Genomic DNA, 22,126 nt, shown 5'->3' with positions numbered 1-22,126 from the left:
GAAGCCCTGTCTGAATCCTGGGTAAGAGGGCTCCTGGGTGGGCAGACTAGTTCCAGGGTTGCCCTGGAGCTCAACTCCACCTTGGGGAGAGTCAGAAAGCTAAAAATTCCCTCTCTGAGAGAATCTGGCGCTCGTCGAGGGATGTGGGGAGGAGGGGGCCTGGGACCACCTCACCGCCGGGCACCTGTTTTAATCTAAGGATCACATCTCTGGAGCTGACGCTAGCACACCTCAGAGCCCATCGGTTCCCCAGTACAAATATGCTGGGATGTACTGAAGCCCTTTCCCACATTACCAAAAGCATCCTATCCAAGTTCAGGTTTTGAGAAAGGCTATCATTCTTTCCACTCTCTTCCACATACCCTCGCTGTGCTGCAATTTCTGACCGTCAGACTCCCACATGGAGGAGAATTAAATCTCTGGGTGGGTGGCAATTGGTACAGTTCCAGCTGCCTTGCAGCCAATATCTCCAGTTGCAATAATTGAGCTTCAATATACTTAAAAGATCATAGAGAGGTCACCCTAGACATTTTTACTGAGGCATATGTAAAAATGCATTTGTCTCTTAATAGCCCCAAACCACCTAATGAGTACATTCTACACTCAAATTGATGGGGAGCAATGAGATACTGAGGATTATCGCCAAGCTCTAGGAAGTCAACTCTCTCCTCTCTCAAAAGGCTGACATGGATGGAGAAATTTGGCATCGCCTCAGATGTACAAGTGCAGCCTTTTGGTTGCCTGAACAAAACAAGTGTTAGAGAACTGTAGCGGGAGACTTGAAATTAGACTCACGATTTGCCCGACAGCTGGGATGTTCTCCTGGGATAAGGCTCAGTGCAAAGCAGGAGCGTTTGGATCTGTTGGAAGAAAAGAGGAGAGGAGTGATACATATTCTCAACTAATCCTCCTCCAGACTATAACCTCGTGGACAAGGAACGTGTCCACCAACTCTGGTGCACTGTACTCTCCCAAGCGCTTATAAACAGTGCTTTCAACATACACTAACGCTCAGTTAATACCACTGATTACTAATCACACAGTTCCCTCACTCCACCAACACTCTAAATATCTGTATTTGTCTGTTCACTTGCTTTCTGATTTCTCCACTTTATCATTTAACCATTATCATATTCTTTAACTACTGCATTTTCAGCAATTGGGCCTACTTGCCTATCCTGACTAGATCGTATCTTCCCCAGGAGCCTAGCACAGTGCCCTGCACATAGCAGGTACTCAAAAAGTACCTGACAGATTCAGGCAAGCTCATTTGGTCTTTTAGACAGATGGTCATTGTAGCAGCAGAAAACTTCAATATTACTACTGTATTGTCCCATTCTACGGGGACCCTGCTCTGATTTTTGCTCTAGTTCAGGCTTCCTCAACACAGAACCAGCAGGGAAGGATAGAAACCATTCACCGCAGAGCCTTCTAGACATTCCTGGGGGTGAAGAGGAAGACAGAGAAGTTATCTGGACCATTAAAAGCGTTTCCACAAGGATTTTTTTTTTGCAAGCTCCTCCACCAGACTAAGTTCTTTGAGGGCAGGGATCGTGTCTACCAACTATTGTACTCTCTAAGCACTTAGTACAGTGCTCTATATGTAGTAAATGCTCAAAGACTACTGACTGATTTTGTGCATGCTTATCCTCCTGGCAGGGTGTGGGGGGAAATGTTGAAAGGTCACCAATGGACTTGGGTCTGTACCCTGTAAGCAGTTTGATTTTGACCCCACCCTAAAGTACTTATGTACATATGTGTCAGTAATTTTTAGAAATAGCTCTCTTCTTGTCCAGTCTGTGTATTCCTTGGGGGCAGGGAACATGGTTACCTACTTGATTTTCCCCAAGAGGCTACCTATTCCAGATTGGGGTGCTGCTCCTTAAGGCTTAACTGGTGCCTTTACCTTTGGTTTACATTAGAACACAAACATTCTCAGATTGATTAGAAAACCTTCATTCATTCTATTATTGGATCTAATAAGAACATCATTTGATCGAATCACTTACCGCTATTTTCAGCCGGTAGTTCAGGCTCACCTTTTCTATGCTGACATTAGAAAAGCATATTGAGTGGACATGAGAAGAAAAAAAGGGATGACCATATGATCCACTATAGGACTAAATCACTATAGGACAGCACGATCATCTCTTCCAAGTATGAAAAAGAGGGTGTTTTTCTAAATTCTTCTAAAAGCAGTACAAGATGGAGCGCAAAGAGGCTTTGTTCAGCTACCTTCCTGGGGTCCAGCTTGGTTCAAGAGACTAATCCTATCTAAACCATGACAACTATTCAGAATACACACCAAGGTGACCGCACCCTGGGGAATGGAATCTTAATGAAGAAGGAGAGTGATGCTCTGATTCACAAGCATTAATAGGAAAGGGCATATTTCTATTTCAATAAATATGTAAAGATACTTACATATGCCCCGAATGATAATAGATGTGTTTACTAAAGCAAATGTCCTTCTGTTTCAAAATGAGGAGGTGATCAGATCAAGGCTGATTTAATGTGTGGCCCTCAAGGAAGCCAAATGAATCCATCAGCTGACCTGTTAATGGGCACAGGAGTGACCTAACCTTACTTATGCTTCCAGGGAAATGTTTCTGTGGATGCGGATGCTGACGTACCCAAGCTGCAGTGCCGACTATCGTCCTGGACCGCCTAACACCCCCTCCTGAGAGCCACAGCACCGTTAAGGGACCTCACTGCTTCTGGGGCTTCCAAGGTGTCTATTACAATGTAAGCTGAATTAGGCAGGAGAAGAGGAGTTTCTCAAACTCCCCTTGAGGACCCTCTCCCTAGAAATAATCCACCACAGACTCCCTTCCCTTCACCTTAGCCCATCCTGCTGCTTCAAGTCAGGCTTTGTGGGCCCCTCAGAGAACAATGTGGGGTGTGATAGCAGAGTCCAGACACATCCTTTTTGACTTCTGTTCGGAATAAGCATTTTCTTGAGTGTTTATCTTTTCCCTAAAACCTGTGTGCGTGAAGGTTTGGTTTTTTGGTATTCTATAACCTTAAGAGTCTTTCTCCTCTCTGAAACCATAGATTATTTCCAAGCAGAGGAAAAGGCTCATTTCATGGTCCTTCAAGGAAAGTTATTTTTGACTTCACAAATGTCAGAATCCTCCTGGTTCAGAGAGGAAGACCCAAAGGAAACCTCGCCGGCACGCAAAGGGGTCCCTGACTAGATGGTTCAGAAAACTGAACTGACAGCAGTTGGGCTAATGGAGACGGTTTCGAGGAAAGGTTCAGAGCCTTTACACTTGTGTCAGCAGTCTTCAGCCTGGACACAGATTGCAAGAGTACTGGGAGCTTTCAGGAAAGATGCTTGCCAGCTTAGGCAGCCTAATTGGAAAAACTCTCCGCAATCTTTTAGAGGCCAGAAAACAGGAGACAACAACATCACAGACAAAAATATTTCTTAGGTAAGAAAAAAAACCCACTACATCATTTCACCTGACTGCTAGTCCTCATCATTACTGCGAGACAGTAAAGAGCAATAGCCCACAAAGTTAATCAGTTTAAGAGTCTATTCAACACAGAATGTTGAACAAACAAATAAACCAAAAATATATGGCCTATCGAAGAGAGTAAGGTATGCTTGTGGAAAGAGCATGGGACTGGAATCAGGAAACTTGGGTTCGAATCCCAGTTGTACCCCTTGCCTGCTCTGTATCCATGAGCAAGTCACATAGTTTCTCTGTGATTGTTTCCTCATGTGGAAAATGGAGGTTAAATACCTGTTTTCTTTCCCCTTTATGATTGAGAGCTCTATGTGGGGCAGTGAATGTTTCTGATCTGATATATTGCATCTTTCATTCATTCATTCATTCATTCAATAGTATTTATTGAGCGCTTACTATGTGCAGAGCACTGTACTAAGCGCTTGGGATGAACAAGTCGGCAACAGATAGAGACAGTCCCTGCCGTTTGATGGGCTTACAGTCTAATCGGGGGAGACGGACAGACGAGAACAATGGCAATAAATAGAGTCAAGGGGAAAAACATCTCGTAAAAACAATGGCAACTAAATAGAATCAAGGCGATGTACAATTCATTAACAAAATAAATAGGGTAATGAAAATATATACAGTTGAGCGGACGAGTACAGTGCTGTGGGGATGGGAAGGGAGAGGTGGAGGGGACTGGAGGAAGAGTAAAAGGGGTGACTGCTCCCAGGTCCCATGGCACTAGGGATGGAGAAACTACCAGTGACAAGAATTCATCCTGCCCAAGACATGGAAGCTCTCTCTGGTCCCCATCGCTGGACTTAACACACCACTTCTGGCCCTCACATTTGAATCCCAATATCGTGGATCTCTCCAACAGCCCCTCCTTGGGTTCGTCCCACCCCAGAGCCAGCCCTGCTGACCCATCTGATTTTACCTTCAAAAATACTCCAATCACAGCCAAGCCATTTTCCTCCAATGCAGCATCTTCAAAACTTTCATATTTCACTGCATTCCAGTGCACTAAATGTAGCTAAAATATAATTAGGGGAGCATTAATGCGTGAAAGTGGGGAAAATAAACAAGATAATTAAAATGCCTTGATCCTTTTAGATGAGATTTGGGTCTTTGGCATATACTTTAGATAGCAGAGATTCCTTGCAGAGTATGTAGCTATGATTTACCTGTTACATATGTGTTTGATTTTCAATATTAGTCTAACAGACATATTTGGGAGGGGAGTGGGGGGAATCACTGTTCAAATCTATCTCATTCAGACTCACTTGGCTATTAGGAGCTCAGATATTAGTACATAGGTACTACACCTATGTGTAGTACACCTAGTGTAAAAGAACAATTTTTTAGAAGCATCCTTATGAAACCGTGATTTGAGAGTGATGAGACTCCACAGAGACATTCCTTTAATTTTTACCTTCAACCATTATAGCCTCGCCTCATCTGCTGCCTTCATTTGGCAAAGAGTTTCAAGACCTTGGATCGTTTGATGACCTTTCTTATTTCCACATCCCAAATTGCAGGCGTCACAGAAAAGAGCAACCAAGAAGCCTGACGGTTCATCGTGTCTGTTCCCTGAAGCTTTGTACGTCCCTTGTTAGTCTTAGAAACTCCAGGCAGAAGTCATTGCTACAAAAGCCTAGAAGTTCTTTGGACAGTTTATCAAACCTTAGCTGCATCAAGAAAAGACCACAAGGCCATAACGACCAGTCTATAACATCGGTCTAAACTGGGCAAAGTCAGCTGTTGTAGCGTGACCCAATCCTACCACAGGGCTGGCCAGTTCAAGCATCCTGAGCTTCTGGGGAGGAGTCAGGGCAGCACTAAGCCAAACCAAGTCTGGTCCAGGCCAGTTCTGATAATAACAATAATAATAACAACGATAATAATGATTGTGGTATTTGTTAAGCACTTACTATGTGCCGGGCACTGTACTAAGCACTGGAGTGGATACAAGTAAATCAGATTGGACACGGTCCCTGTCCCATGAGGGGCTCACAATCTCACTCCTCTCAGATGAGGCAACAGGCACAGAGGAAGTGCCTTGCCCAAGGTCACACAGCAGACAAGGTGTGAAGCTGGGATTAAAACCCAGGTCCTTCTAACTTCCAAGCACCAGTGCTCTATCCACTAGACCATGCTGCTTCTCTTTTCCCCCTGCTGCTGACACCCCACTGTAGTCTGGAACTCAACAGGGCTACCTCTAAAACAAAGCCCTCCAAGTGGGCAGTAAAACTTTCGACCAAGTTGTCACCTCTCCTCAACAATGCTATTCAGACCAGCATCCATCCAGCCCTAGAGTCCGTCCCTGAGGGTCATCGGCCGTCTCAGCTAAACTTCCCTCATCTCCCATAGGGCTTCTACTACATCCTCTGTTCTGCCCAGGCAAACCTATTTTTATGTTCTCTTTGACTTAGTTTTCATGGTCTTCATTCATCTATCGACTGAAAACCACGCCAGTCCCTTTTGGGGTCTACCGTGCTCCAGGACTGTTCACCGGGGCCTTCATTTGAATCATGCAACACATCGCTGAAGCAGAGTGTACTAAGGGCTTTATTAAAAAGGAAATATAGTTGTCTATTTTTCAGACATTAATTTTGTAGCTCAACCCAAAGGGCTGTGAAATTCACCTAGCAAAAGGTGCTGCAAAACCATGAATTTGCAGCTTGGAATTCTATTAACCTTTAGAAGCTAATAGTATGTTTATCTTATTTACTAGTCTAAAATCTGTGTGTCAGAAGGGTACAGTTAAGGTACAAATAGGTGGGAGAAAAAATAGAGTTTTGGGTTTGTTATTTATCATACCAAAGGCAAGGTAAGAAAAAGCATCAAGACCTGGACCAAGCGACAAAGTATGGCTTTGTGAGAGCTGAACAACTGGTGCTTAAGTTTCTGTGAGCCAAGAAAAATAATGCCAATAAATTGAATTATTCCATCTCTAATGGATGACCTTTAGGGAAATAGAGAAATAATATTTCAATAAGAGTATTTCCTAGTTTGAAGAGTGATTCAGTCAAGAAACCAATTTCAAATACACCCTTTTCTTAAAAAAAGCAATTTGTGATCTTTTCAGATTAGAGTGCATTGTCTGGTTTTTTTCTGCCAAGGCATCCTAAAAGTGGATGAACTTTACAAAATGCCTCTTTTCTGTAAATTTTTCCTTTCTCTCACCGGTGTGCCCTAGATGCCTGTTTTATATAGAACTCTCTCCAAAGCAACTGTCTTCCCCTTTGAGAAACTTCAGTGAAAGGCACATCAAATGTCCCACTCCAGTATCAAAAAAACAACTCGGACAAAGCAAAACAAGTTCAGATTTACTGATCAGAAACTGTTTCAGCTTGGAACTAAGTGCTCATTTTTGATAACTTTTGTAATTACAGATGAATAGCACATTTGAGAGATTATAACTGAAAGGGAAAAAATGGCTTGGATTATCTACAGATTAGATAAACCAACTTTGAATAATCAACAATTGTTACTTGCCAGACAAAATTTTATATTATGGTAGTGGCTGTTCAAGTCTTCCCACAGGTTCCTGGGATGTTAATCTACCTTGAACACCTGGGAAGAACAACCTTCACTCTCATATACATTTTGGTTTCACTGACACTTATTGGATCTTTCTTGGAAGTTGCTTTAGGAGCTTCACGCCAGAATTAAATGCAAAAGTTACATGAATCATTCTAATAATTTAGACTGTCAAGAATAGGAAATGGCCCAAAGAGGGAGTTGAAGATTCTACCTGGGTGCTAATTCCTTAGGAGGCATTATATTGTATCCTGGTACTCTCTTCTAGCAAGAGAACTTTGAAAGAATGACTTGACTTTGGAGAGAAGATTACTTTACTCCACAGGAAAGTCTCTCATCCAGGCAACAAATCCGTAATTTTACACTGCTGGAAAACCAGGCTTCCAGTAAGTTTCACTGTGTATTGAATTGAACAACATAAGTCAACTCAGTTTCAAAATAAAAAACTCAAAATGAAACAACCTCTACAGAATGCTAAAAATTTATTCAGGTTAGTCAATACTTTAGGTGGTGGTGGACTGGGAAATGTACTTTCCAGTCACTCAGCAGAATTATAATAATTAATAATTATAATGGTATTATACTGCTCCCAGGAGGAAAGTGGTCTCCAGGTTACATGGGGACTGCATTTTAAATTAGTGAATTTCCTGTAATCTCTCACAACTGCTGTGAGGATGGAGCACTACAGTTCTCTGTAGCACCTCATTGGAGTTTAACTTTCCATCAAGACAACTCTCACACAGTTCAGATGAAATAGGAAATAGAGGGTGCAATGATCAGAAATGGGTGTGTTTGTGTGATTGCTTTAAAGATACTAAATAGATTAGGGGAAATGGCTATGGAAATATTTGGCAAAGACATAAGACAGATGGCAAAGGGAGACGCATCCTGGTCTTGAGTGCAATAGCAGGACTTTTTTCACATGTAAAATTCTACAACTGGCCTAATACTAGTATTTCCTTAAGAATTCTATTGCCGATGGGGGGTTTGTTCAATTTACACCCACAAAGGGCTTATAAAACTATGCTTTTGAGCTATTCCTAAATTAGTGAGGGACTTTCTCAATTCAGTCCAATTTGTGATTAATAAGAGGCAGTGAATTACTCATTTTGGGAAGTTCAAGGTGCAGCCCCCAAAACCCCAATTCATGTGAAGGCCAGTGAAATCTTAAGCACTCTCATCTTTTAGAAAGCAGCCTTCCTTCACACTCTTTACAAATTGGATCGCAGGCGTTAACATACCTTTTGTCTTCTCTAGATTACCCCACAGCAATCTCCAGCTCCTTTGTCAAGCCATGGATCTCCCCAGGTCACTGCAAGAGGGGAGAACTTGAGTCATCAAGGGGTCAGATCAGAAACCTCTTTAACCAGTTCAAACCCTAAAAGGTCAGCTCCTTCCTCCCAGTCTGTGGAGTCATCCCTACTGCTCTGCTTTCCAGGGCCGTCCCCTCAAGTACAGATAAAAATCCTTACCCCTTTAGGGGTCTTGAGAAACCCTATTTAACTGCAGAAACAAACACAAACACCCGCTTTTGGCGGGTGACCCCAAATCTTCATTTTCCCCTGTCCAGTACATCTTTAGGGCCAGTACTTTTCTTTCACATGCCCTGCTTCCAACCCCCACGGTCACACAGCAGACAGGTGGCAGAGGTGGGATTAGAACCCACGACCCTCTGACTCCTAGACCCATGCTCTATCCCCTACACCATGCTGCTTCTCACTCTTCCACATTCTTAGATCGGTGAGCTGCATAGAGAACACACTACTGACTGATTGATGGATGCATGCAATAAATCACTTTTAGAATTTTTCAGATTCAACCTCAATTTTCATGGTAAATCTTTAATTTCCACCTTAAATATGCCCTAGTAAAATAAATGAACTAACAAAGGATTTATGTCCCTCGACAATATTTTAAAATTATTTTGAGAAAAAAAATCCTAAGTGCTCACTATGAGTCAAGCACTGTTCTAAGCACTAAGGTAAATGCAATTTAATCAGGTCAGACACAGTCCATGTCCCACATGGGGCTCACAGTGAAAGTAGGCAAAAGAACAGGTATTGAATCCTCATTTTACTTATAAGAAAACTGAGGTAAGGAAGTCACACACAGGCAAATGACAGAGCCATGATTAGAACCCAGGTCCCTAGAACCCAGGTCCTCTGACTCTCAGGCATGTACTCTTTCCACTAGGTCATGCTACTCCTTGGGGCTTAGATTTCAGGGCTTTCCATTTAGAGTGCTACATTCCCAATAGAAATGTTTCCTAGTTCTGTATTAAAAGCATCTGGATGATCTCAATTGAAGTTACATGCTCCATACTCTTCTTTAGATAATTTTTGATACTGTTATTAATCAATTCTTTTTAAACTACAATGCTCGATGTGAAATCCAAGAAACATTATGTTTGGTTGTCACTTCTTGAAAAATAAAGTTATTTTCCAACAGCACACATAATGATCGCATAGATTGCAATAGATTTTTTTCTCTTAAAAAATATTGCTCTTGTAAAACCCTTAGGACCAGAATTTAAAATCCAAGACAATGAGAAATTATGCTATTTGGAATTTAATAGTGAATCTGTTTCAAAGCATAGTAGGATGGAAAAAGGTTTTGGAAGCAATTATCCTTCCACATCAATAGGTGTGGTGGGGATGAAATCAAGGCAAAGGGCTTGCAGGCTGAGTTCTGAACAACGGTCACCTCTGTATGGGTATTCCTGGTCCCCAACATCCCTCCATTCCTAAACTCCTCCAGCCAACCCCAGGGGGAGGAGGAGAAACGGGAGGGGGACCAAAACAGTCAGTCGATCCATTGGTGGTATTTATGGAATGATAATACTGATAATAATAATGAGGAGGATGGAATTGGTTAAGTGCTTATTATATGCCAAGCACTGTTCGAAGCACTGGATAGATACAAGGTAATCAGGTTGTCCCACATGGGGCTCACAGTCCTAACCCCCATTTCACAGATGAGGTAACTGAGGCACAGAGAAGTGAAGTGACTTGCCCAAAGTCACACAGCTGACAAGTGGCAGAGGCGGAATTAGAACCCACAACCTCTGACTCCCAAGCTCGTTCTCGTTCCACTAAGCCACACTGTTTCAAGCTGCTTGAACATCTACACCATGCAGAGTACTGTATTAATCTCTTGGGAGAGTAAAACAGAAGCAGAAGGTACTTTTCACTGGCCTCAAGGAGCTAACAATCTAATAACTGGAGGGGGAAGTGGGGTCAAGAGCGGGTTTTTTTAGGAGATGTTCTTCCCCTTGACTCTATTTATTGCCATTGTTCTTGTCTGTCCGTCTCCCCCGATTAGACTGTAAGCCCGTCAAACGGCAGGGACTGTCTCTATCTGTTGCCAACTTGTTCATTCCAAGCGCTTAGTACAGTGCTCTGCACATAGTAAGCGCTCAATAAATACTATTGAATGAATGAATCTAATAGGAGAGGCAGGTGGGGCCTCCAGGAATGACCCATAGTCAGTTACAACAGACCAACCTGCTTAGTACCGGCTGTTAAATCCACCATATCCAGAACCATGGGAAGCATATCTCTCTGGACCATCTTCATTTTAGAATATTTGAATCACATTTTGTTCAAATCATCCCAGGATGGGAGGTTTCATGGTTCATGAAATACTTTCAAGGTCTTCTTATAATACGGATAACTATATATGCATATATAAACCTAGAAAATATATATACGGGAAGCAGCGTGGCCCTGTGGAAAGACCATGGGTCTGGGAATCGGAGGTCCTGAACTCGAATCTTGGCTCCACCACTCACCTGCTGTGTGACCTTGGCAAGTCACTTAACTTCTCTGAGCCTCAGTTCTCTCACCTGCAAAATGGGGATTCACTACCTGTGCTCCCTCCTAGTCAGACCGTGAGCCCTATATGGGACCAATCGATTAATCATATTTATTGAGTGCTTAATGATATTAATAATAATAATTGTGATTTTTGTTAAACGCTTACTATGTGCCAGGCACTGTACTAAGTGCTGGGGTGGGTACAAGCAAATCAGGTAAGAGCCAGTCCCAGTCCCACGTGGGGCTTCACAGTCTTAATCCCTGTTTTACAGACGAGTGAATTGTGGCATGGAGAAATGAAGTGATTTGCCCAAGGACACACAGCAGACAAGTGGTGGAGTTGGTATTAGAATCCATGACCTTCTGACTCCCAGGCCCTGGCTCTATCCACTAGGCCACACTTACTGTGTGCAGAGTACGAGCTTGGGAGGGTGATTATCTTGTACCTTACCAAACGCTTAGTACAGTGCTTGGCACACAGTAAGTGTTTTACAGATACCACCGTCATTATTATTGTGATCATTATATTCATTCAAGTGTATTTATTGAGCGCTTACTGAGTGCAGAATACTGTACTAAGCACTTGGGAGAGTCCAGTAGAACAATAAACAGACATATTCTCTGCCCACAACGAGCTTACAGTCTAGAAGACTGTACTGGTGCAGACACACAACTATATGTCTATATATCCTTTCAAGGACGTCACCGCTACACATTGCAAAAGCACCCACGTCCAGCACAAAAACCCACTTGTCCCTGGGCATCCGACCTTGGGCATTGCAGCTTCCCTTCCTCCACTCCGCCGCCCACATTCCCAAAATCCTTATCATGACTCCGGGGTCTGAGTGGTGAATGAGGACTGACAATCACCCTCCAATCTCAGCGTGCAAATCTCTTCTCAGTCCTGTCATCCTCAGCATTTCCTTCATAGAGTGCTAAACCCCTGAATTCTCTAGCAAGACCCTAAGTCGTCTATTGGCAGGAAAAAAAAACAAAATCCAGAAATAGACACCAACATTTGTGCACTAAATCGCATCTAAAATTGTGTGGAAAAACAGAGTCCTCCATTCTTAGAAATGCAGAAAAGCAGCTTCATAGAGAAGCAGTGTGGCTCAGTGGGAAGAGCCCAGGCTGGGGAGTCAGAGATCATGGGTTCAAATGCCGACTCTACCGCTTGTCAGCTGTGTGACTTTTGGCAAGACACTTAACTTCTCTGTGCCTCAGTTACCTCATCTGTAAAATGGGCATGAAGACTGTGAGCCCCATGGGGGACAACCTGATCACCTTGTATCTTCCCCAGGGTTTAGAACAGTGTAAGCCCGTCAATGGGCAGGGATTGTCTCTATCTGTTGCCCAATTGTACATTCCAAAGTGCTTAGTAAAGTGCTCTGCACATAGTAAGCGCTCAATAAATACTACTGAATGAATGAATGCTTTGCACATAGTAAGCACTTAACAAATGCTATTATTATTATTATTATTATCACTTGGGACCTTAGGTCTGGGCTGCACAACCAACATGAAGAAAAGGTTTGAAAAAGGGCTCAAGTTATATGCGGCCTTGAAGGCTTGGCCTTAGATCTGTATCCGCACTATTTTTGAGCTCTCTGTGGACCACTACGCTTGATGATGACGATGACGAGAAAGATATCTGTTAAGCACTTATTTTGTGCCAACTATTCTACTGAACGAAGGGACAGGTACCAGACAATCGAGTCGGACACAGTCCCTGACCTTGAGGAATTTACAATCTGATGGGAATGACATTAAGTAAAACTGACAAATACTACAGAGTTGAGAGAGTAGACAAAAATATTAGACATACGTGAATTAGTAAATGAGCAATAAACAAATACAAGAGTGATGTTTGGCAATGGGATGGTATAACTATGGAGGTGGGTGGAATGATTACATATTAGAATTCTTGGAAGTTTTGCAGAGAAATGCAAAACCTTTTTAACCTTCTCCCATTTTTTAAATTACCTCCCTTGGTTATCATATGCATGCCACTGGTAGAATAATAATCCATCATTCTTAGCTCCTGGACCATCATAACCAATTACCACAGCATACAGAAGTCCCAGACTGATTTGAATGTGACATTCATTTATCATTATTCATTTTGCTCAGTCTACTCACTCATTTCACCCCCAACCTCAAAACTCAATTACTGCTAAGCAAGTCACTAAATAATTACGTTTTCACTCTGGGAAGGGAAAAGACTCCTCAATTCATATTAGCAAGTCAAAAGAATCTCAGTCTCATTCAATGAGGGATAGTTGGTTAACTGTGAGCTGGGCTACTGTTGGACAAAATGTTCACTTCACTGTCAAGTCTTGCTTTCTTCATTCTAATGTTCGTGAGTGGGAACAGTCTCACCAACTGTGGGAAAGACTCACATATATTGCATCTTCTGAGATGACAAATGAAATGTGATTTAAACATTTGCATAAAAACCATATCTCTGACATGTTTCCGGAAAGGAAATCTACGATGGACATTAGAAACTGCTGTGAATGGCATTTCCTCCCTTTCAAAGCAACAGTGGTTGAACAAGTGTATGAAGACTGGAGACAGTATGGTCTAGTGGAAAAAGCACGGGACTGGAAGTCCGGAGATCTGAGTATTAATCCCAGTCCTGTTAGTGGCCTGTTGTGTGACCTTGGGCAAGTCACTTAATCTCCCTGTGCCTCAGTTTTTTTATCTGCAAAATGGGGAGAAAATGCTTGCTATCCTTACCACTTAGGGACTGAATTCTGATCTGAAATTCTTGGGTCTACCCCATGGCTTACGGTAGGGCGTGGCACATGATGTGTACTTAATAAATACCTTGACCAACAACCTGAGGCATTGAAAATTCTGTTTTCACAAAACCCTGCAGCTCCATCTGAAGGATCCAATGCAGTATTTCTTTACATTAAGGGGTGAAAGTTAAAAAAAAGAAAAAGGGTACTCAAAACATGTCTGATGGAGGTGCAGCCAGTTTTTGGGTCGGGGGGAGAAGGTCCCAGGATGGACAGTCCAGGACTTCTGGACAGGAAAGCTTGGGGGGGGGAGGTGGGCAGGGAGGGAGAGGGGAGTTGGGTGCTGTAGTCCCTCCCGGCACTGGGCCCACATGGGTAGGAATGTCAGTTCCCTCAGTAACCCGGCCTGTTCTGGGTAACTTCCAGCTCTGTTTCCATTACTCTTTTTTTTTTAGAAGAAACCCTTCAGGAGGCAGCACACAACCTCTTAACCTTTGCTCTTCACTCGCCTCTCCCTCCAAGTGCAAGACCCAAGAAATCCAGGAGGAATTTTAAAGGACTTGAAAGTGTCACCTAGACCATTTGTCTTCCCTTAGCAGGCCCAAGCCCAGATGATAATTCACCCTGCTGTTAAGAGGCTTTTGAAGGTGGAGTTTAGGAGAGAAGATCTCCTGGAGGAGATATAATTTCAGAAAGGCTTTGCAGAGGGGGAGAACTGGGTTCTGGCAGATATGAAAGGGCAGGGATTTCCATACAGGGAAAGGCATTTAGCAAGAAGTCAGAGGCCAGAGATATGGGAACAGGGCCCAGTGAATAGGTTACCTGGAGAGGAGTGAAGACTGTGAGCTGGGATGTAGTTGGAGAAAAGAGTGGTTAAGTAGAAAGAAGGAGCTGACTTAAAGTCAATGGTCAAATGGTCAAAATAATGGTCAGGAATTTCTGCCCGTTGTGGAGAGGTTTGCAATACGGCATTTTTGAAAAGTGATCCAAGATGTCAAGTATGGACTTAAGAGGGGAAAGATTAGGGGCAGGAAGATGAGAAAGGAGTTTTATGCAGGAGCCAAGTCAAAATATGACAAGTGCTGGGAGGGAGCTGAGTGCAAGGAATCAGAGGGAATCACATCTCCTGCTCTAGGAGGTTGTAAAGGAAGTGAAAGCAAGGACGAGGAGAGGAGTGGGAAGAGACAGAGAAGGTAAATGGTGGTTTCCTCCTGCGAATGGGCAAGACTTGGACCTATTGCAGAGCAGAACAGAGCAGGGCAGGAGCCACGAGAAACAACAAATGAGTAGGGGAATAGGGGTTCCTGACAATAATAATAATCATAATAGTATTTGTTAAGCACTTACTATGTGCCAAACACTGTTCTAAGCACTGGGGTAGATACAAGGAAATCAGGTTGCCCCGCCTACAACTCACAGTCAATCCCCATTTTACAAATAAGGTGAGTGAAGCACAGAGGAAGTTAAGTGACTTGCCCAAGGTCACACAGCAGACAAGTGGCGGAGCCGGGATTAGAACCCACATCCTCTGACTCCCAAGCCCGGGCTTTTTCCACTAAGCCACGCTGGTGCTCCCTTGCTCCCTTGCCAGATGGCTTCTCCTTTCTTCCAAGAAGCAGGGACACCCCGGGGTCATGAGGAGCAGGAGGTAATAAATGCAAGACCTCTTTTTCAGATGGAGAAGCAGTGGGCAAGAGCCAGGTCACCATATCAATTAGCAGAAGTGCTGACCTCCCTACTGGCCGTTTCATTTACCGCTCCCCACCTCCTAGTGATGTCTGGTCTCAGAGACAGTCTGTGCACTCTCTGACAGTCACAGACCAAGGGGTTGCACATCACACAATCGTTTGATCAGAGTAAAACAGAACAAGACTATTATGTACATCTGTGGCTATTTTCTCCATTCGTTCCTTGCCCTAAGTAGCCAAACACTGTAGTGCTCACAAAAGGACTATATAAACACAATTGTTTTTTTTTTCTTTTTGAGCCAGTCAAAAACTTTGATAAAGAGAATAAATGCTGTTGGTTGCTCTTCCATTAAAAATGATTCTGTTGGTACATCTGATACCATCTGGACTCCAGATAGAATGTTAACTATCAGTTAAGTGGATTTAAATAGCTGGCAAACAGTATATTGTGGTAGCTAATGGATCTAGGCACTTCGCATGATACCAAAAGGCCAGCTTTCATTATCTCAAAATTAGTACCGTAATGGTAAAGTAATACTTGGACTTAAAAACGTACTGCTCAGAATGTGTTGTAATAAACTGTTTGAATATTTTAGCCCTTCTTTCAGGGGGAGAGCATTTAATTAAGAGAGATTTGGAATTTTCAGTCCAGTAGAGTCAGACCACCAGATAGCAGAGGCAATACATGGATTTATCCTATTCCTCTAGTGAACCAACCCTCTTTGGAGGAGAAGTCCCCAGCTGGAAATAAAATATCACTTTGGAAAAATTTCCTTTTTATGGGCTTTTCATTCTTTTTCTGGAAAAAATCAATACAAAGATGCTGCAAGGGAATTTGTAGCACTGCAAGGAAAAAAAAAATTGGTATATGGCTGGGATTCCTGCTTTACAGACATTAGACAGGGCTCTTGAGATTTGCCTTAGGCAAGAATCTTCCCTCACCCAATCAGTTCATTGAAAGTTCCCAGAGGTGACTAGAGGGGCCCAGTCTGTGAGACCAATAGCCAGCCTGATTCCCTTAGGTGAGGGAGTCCAAAGTTTGAGGCTGTTCTCATCCAAAGATCAAGAAAGCAATACTGACTAGTGCGATCTTAGGGACCAATATACTTTGGAAAGTTTATTTCTATTTCTACTGTCAAGGATAACAGTTTCTGCACTCTTGGTTTGGGATTGGAGCTGCTTTACTTTTTCTTACATTGAATATGGAATTGAAATCCTTAACAAGCTCAAGATTAACATAGCTTGCTTTGGCATCAGCTCTTTGATAGTTTAGATGTTTACATTCTCCAAAGTAAACTTCAGCGAGGCAAGCTAGGGCACATGAGAAACTGCAACTCAATCAATGATATTTCCTGAGTGTTTACTGTAAGCAGAGCACTTGTACTAAGTGCTTAAGGCAGAGACTGCATTGGGTATCTGGTGAGCTACAGCTCTGCCTGGATGGCTTATCTCAGACCTGACCAGGGACTGCAGTGAATGAAAGTCCATGTCATCGAGCCCATCCCTCCCAATCCCCTCAGCTAGAGTTGTTTTTGTGAGTAATTGGGAGCACCAGCAAGTTCCAGAATTGGCTTGATTGCTCATGGCAGCACTATTTTATTTTTATTTCGATTAGACTGTAAGCCCGACAAACGGCAGGGACTGTATCTGTTGCCGACTTGTTCATTCCAAGCGCTTAGTACAGTGCTCTGCACATAGTAAGCGCTCAATAAATACTACTATTGAATATTTCATCGAGTTATTCTGGAGTTTAGAAATCATATCTTTGCCACTGCAATCTGTCTGTATTGCTTAGCGCTTTAAGGTTTGGCCATTTAACACCATCCTGTGGGGCCCCAAACCAGCTTCACGAGTTTGCTTAAAATAATTCTGCATTCCCCACTTGGAACTAAAAGTTGGAATGTGAAATGGCTCCCCAGCTTGCTGAATTTCTGCTACGGCACTGGGAAGATATTCAACTTGCAAATAAATGGCCCACATCCCTAATGCATGTTCTTGCTTTCAAATATGCAAATCGCTATGCTTCACAGTTCCAGTCATAAATATATGTAAATCCTGAACTGAAGGAAAGAAGTCTTCCTGCCCAGCCCTGGGTTAAGATTCTACGAGTGGGTTCTTTGAGGCATTAAACAGCCAAGACTAAAGTTTGCAAGAACGCTTGGAGGTTTGATTTTCCCTTGGGTTTCTGGTCCCTGAGGCCGAGGGTCACTTTCACTGGCTGTCGCTGGCAAGGGCGCCAGAAATCTCCCAGGCATTGCCAGCAACTGTCAGGGTAACTTTACCCTCTCTGCCTTTCCCCCACCCAAATCTTCCTTTAAAATTTGATTTTCCATTGTTCACTTGTCTTAGGTGCGCTGATCACCTATCCTATCATGTCTTGATTACTGTATAAGCCTCCTTGCTGACCTCTCAGCCTCGTGACACTCCCAACTCCAGTCCGTACTACAATCTGCTGCCCAGGTCATTTTTCTGCAAAAATGTTCAGGCCACGTCTCCTCACTCCTCAAGAACATCTAGTGGTTGCCCATCTACTTCCACATCAAACAGAAACTCCTCACCCATTGGCTTTGAAGCACTCAATCCCCTAGCCCCCTCCTACCTCATCTCTCTTCTGTCCTACTACAATCCAGCCCTCACACTTTGCTCCTCTAATGCTAACCTCTCACTGTACCTCCATCTCGTCTATCTCATCGCTGACCTCTCTCCCACATCCTGCCACTGGCCTGGAACGCCCTCCCTCCCCTTCTCGTATCTAACAGACAATTACTCTCTACCACCTTTAAAGCCTTATTGAAGGTACATCTTCTCCAAGAGGCCTTCCCTAAGCCCTCTTTTCCTTTTCTTCAACTCCCTTCGGTGTCACCCTGATCTGTTCCCTTTTTCATCCCCCCTCCCAGCCCCAAAGCACTTAAGTACATATCTGTACTGTATTTATTTATATTCATATCTATCTCCCCCTATAGAGTGTAAGCTCGTTATGGGCAGGGACTGTGCCTGTTATATTGTTATACTGTACTCTCCCAAGAGCTAGCATAGTGCTCTGCATTCACTCATTCATTCAATCGTATTTATTGAATGCTTACTATGTGCAAGCACTTGCAAAGTACAATTCAGCAATAAAGAGAGATAATCCCAGCCCACACCAGCCTTTCAGTCTAGAAGGGGGAAGACAGACATCAAAACAAGTAAACAGGCATTAATATAAATAATTAGAATTATAGATATAAAAATATGGAAGGCACCTCTGCACATAATAAGCCCTCAATAAATGCAATTGACTGACTGACTGATAGTTGGTCATTTTTCTCTAGCGCGGATACGGAGAGACAAAAGGGAGTGGGAGAAAAAAGAACAGAAAGACCTCGCCTTGCCCCGTCCTGCTCCACTCCACAGCCGGGTCACCTCTCGAGACTCCACCCACTCTGGGCTGGTTTCGGACAGTGACTTAGCCATACCATCCCCTCGGTCAACCCTAATCAATTAAAGGCATTGAATGAATGCTTACTATGTGCAGAGCCTATGAACTTATTTCTACCCTCCTTGGCACTGATGTCTATATGTTCACTCAATTATTTATTTTAACCATTCAAGTTGTAAATATTTTTAGGAGTGACCCCCCCATAGCATGTAAAAGTTCCTGGTGGGCAGTGAACAATCAATCAATAGTGGTTATTGAGTGGTGTCTGTGTGCACGGGACTGTACTCGGTGCTTGGGAAAGAACAAGACAACGGAGTTGATAGGCACATTCCCTGTCCACAGGGGAGAGACAAACATTTAAGTGGATAAGTGATGGGGGAAAAATAAGAGTATAAGAATATGGCATTTCTTCATTCGGCATTTTCCAAGTGCCCACCAAAGTGGCGCTCAATAAATGTTTCTACTATTAGTACTATACTACTTCTCTTACCGTGAACAAGAGAGGTAGCCACTTCTGGTATAACCTGACACTGAAACAATCTTCTATTCGGAATGTTGAGGAACAGCAATTTTTGAAATGCACTCACAAAATTAAAATTGTTAGTAGCTGGGATTTCTCATTTATTTTTACTATTACTACCACATTTGCTCACAAAGCTACTCCATTTTTTTGGCATAATTTTGGCAACTTCAAAACAGGGGAGGGTTATTAGGTGGGGTCGTAAAAAGAATCATATCTAGCAATAAGGAAAGCAGGAGGAAAAAAGGAAGGAAGATGGGGAGAAGGAAGAGAAAGGTTAGAGGGCACTTGAGACAGCGTCTTCTTACTTTTATTGCGCTTTCGGGAGTGCTGCATACCAATTTGGTGCCTCTGGGCACTGTCTCCTTTTCCTATTTTACACTCTGTTAAGAACCAAAGGGATACAGAAGCAGCATTCCAAGCATGTACTTACATATGTCACTGGCAGCTTATGGGGAAGAAATGTTTCCAATAGTTCGCTCTAAATATGCCATGCATTTGTAGTTTGGGTGGAAATTTTGAAAATCACTGACCCCTAGAGAGACAAGGAGATGGGGAAAAAAAAGCAGAAGAACTAAGAAAAGAGAGTCAAGATGAAAAACAAAAGAACATGAATCTAGCTTAAAAAGCACCAAAAAAGCGCTTGCTGTGAATTAAAGTTGAGTTCTTTGAGAAAATGAAACGGAGGCACACGCTTTTCTGAGTCATAGACCTCTTCTGGTAAATAAGCTAGACTTTAAGATTTCAGCTGAAAACAAAAAGAGGGAACATGGATTCCAGTTGTTTTGTTCTCTTAAAAAAGAAAACTAGAGAGAGGAAATCAGGAAATGGATAGCTTGGACAGCATTAGCTACTGTTATTTTTTTTAGATATTTGATAAGCACTTACTACGTGGCAGGGACTGTACTAAGCACTGGTGGAGATATAGGATATTCTTCATTCAGTCTACAGTGACAGGGACTGTACTAAGCACTGGTGGAGATATAGGATATTTAGTTGGGACACAGTCCCCATCCCATATTGGGATCACAGTTGAGGTTGTTGGTATTTGTTAAGCGCTTACTACATGCAGAGCACTCTTCTAAGCGCTGGGGTACATATAGGGTAAACAGGTTGTCCCACGTGAGGCTCAAAGTTAATCCCCATTTTACAGATGAGGGAACTGAGGCACAGAGAAGTGAAGTGACTTGCCCACAGTTACACAGCTGACAAGTGGCAGAGCCAGGATTCCAACCCATGAACTCTGATTCCCAAGCCCGGGCTCTTTCCACTGAGCCATGCTGCTTCTCTACAGTCTAAATAGAAGGGAGGGGATATAATTCCTTTTACAGATGGAGTAAATGAGGCACAGAGAAATTAAGTGACTTCTCCAAGGTCACCAGCAGACAAGTGGCTGAACTGGGATTAGAACTCAGGCCCTCTTACTCACAGGCCATGCTGCTTCTCAGGGTGATATTCTTTAACCCAGCTATAGTCTCTGCTGGGCTGGTAGGCTATATGTTGTCTAGAACAATCAGCTTCGGAGCTTGAGGAGATGGGCATTCTGAGAATTCTAGATGCCTCTGACTTGGCAATTCCTTGGCTGCAAAGTGATTTTGGATGATGTTACTGCTCCCTAGATCTTTAGGGCCAGAGACTCTGTCACTTCCCTTGGTGGTCCAGTAGAGTGTCAACAGTCTCCACTGGCAGAAAATTATTTCTCATATTAAACCCAAATACTGTCTGCTCTTGTCCTGGAGAGCACTTAAACAACACTCTTGGCAATAATTTCATTATATCAGTCAATCAATGGTATTTGAGCACCTGCTGTTTACACAGCGCTGTAGCTAAGTACTTGGAAAGTACAACCAAAGATTGATTCCATGCCTAATTCCCACCTGCATAATCTTTCCCAGTGCTTAATAAAAGTGTTCTGCCCACAGTAAACTCTTAACAAATACTATTAGTACTATAACACCAAAAGCAAAACTTCTGTTCCTTGCCCTCAAGGAGAATACATCCTCATCACAATCTCTCTTTATGATAATCTAACCTCTGTGTACTTCTACGTCCCCCTTGCAAAAGGATGTGTACCCTCTATTTACCCTACCCTGAGTCCCGAAGCACTTATGTACATATCTATAATTTATTTTAATATCTTTCTCCTCATGTAGATTGTAAGCTCCTGTGGGCAGGGAATGTATCTACCAACTCTGTTGTATGCTACCGAGAGCATAGTACAGTCTTTTGCACAGAGGAAGTGCTCAATAAATATTATTGATATCTATTACTAAATGACCTCCTCTTGCCCCTGGATAAGTGTTCCATCTCACTATATTGCCATCTAAAAGTAGCCCCACTGAAGGTTGTCCTCAAAAACAAAATATTGCTCACTAATTGTCAGAGACAATCCCAAGATGTGTCCCACTGCATCTCAAATCATATCCCAAGGAACACTTGGCATAGGGAAGCAGCATGACTTAGTGGAAAGAGACCGGGCTTGGGAGTCAGAGGCTGTGGGTTCTAATCCCAGTTCTGCCACTTACCAGCTGTGTGACTTTGGGCAAATCACTTAACTTCTCTGTGCCTCAGTTACCTCATCTGTGAAGTGGGGATTAGGTCTGTGAGTCCCACATGCGACAACCTGATTACCTTGTATCTACCCTAATGCTTACAACAGTGCTTGGCACATAGTAAGCACTTAACAAATACCATCATTATTATATCAAAAATGGGTTTCTACTTTCTCATGATAATTAATAGTTTACTATACATCACATGCTGGGTTAGGTACCGGGGTAGAAACAAGATAATCGGATTGGACTCATTTCCTGTCCCTCAGGACAGCACAAACTGAGAGGTAAGGAGAGCATGCCTCTTAGCCCATTTTACAGATGAGGAAACTGAGGCCCAGAGAAGTTAAGTGACTGCCCTTGTGCTTTCCCCTAGGCCATATCGCTT

The 22,126-nt window shown here is 43.0% G+C and overlaps 1 long non-coding RNA gene across 2 annotated transcripts in view; it reads right to left on the bottom strand.

The window, feature by feature from the left end:
* Positions 1 to 791: 791 nt before the first annotated feature.
* The window catches only part of LOC114817008, a 65,606-nt gene continuing 44,271 nt past the window's right edge, over positions 792 to 22,126 (bottom strand). Inside the window, exons 2-5 of one of the 2 annotated variants that reach the window (XR_003764844.2) lie at positions 19,620 to 19,721; positions 8,243 to 8,313; positions 4,396 to 4,491; positions 792 to 860 (exon numbers count right to left, since the gene is read on the bottom strand). This is a non-coding gene — a long non-coding RNA (uncharacterized LOC114817008). The remainder of the gene's footprint in view (positions 861 to 4,395; positions 4,492 to 8,242; positions 8,314 to 19,619; positions 19,722 to 22,126) is intronic. The other variant, XR_003764843.2, reaches the window with a different exon arrangement.

This window comes from Ornithorhynchus anatinus, chromosome 15, assembly GCF_004115215.2.
Source record: "Ornithorhynchus anatinus isolate Pmale09 chromosome 15, mOrnAna1.pri.v4, whole genome shotgun sequence".
Classification (NCBI taxonomy): Eukaryota; Metazoa; Chordata; class Mammalia; order Monotremata; family Ornithorhynchidae; genus Ornithorhynchus; species Ornithorhynchus anatinus.
Note: the sequence above shows the minus strand (reverse complement) of the source record. Positions and strands in the feature narration are given on the sequence as shown.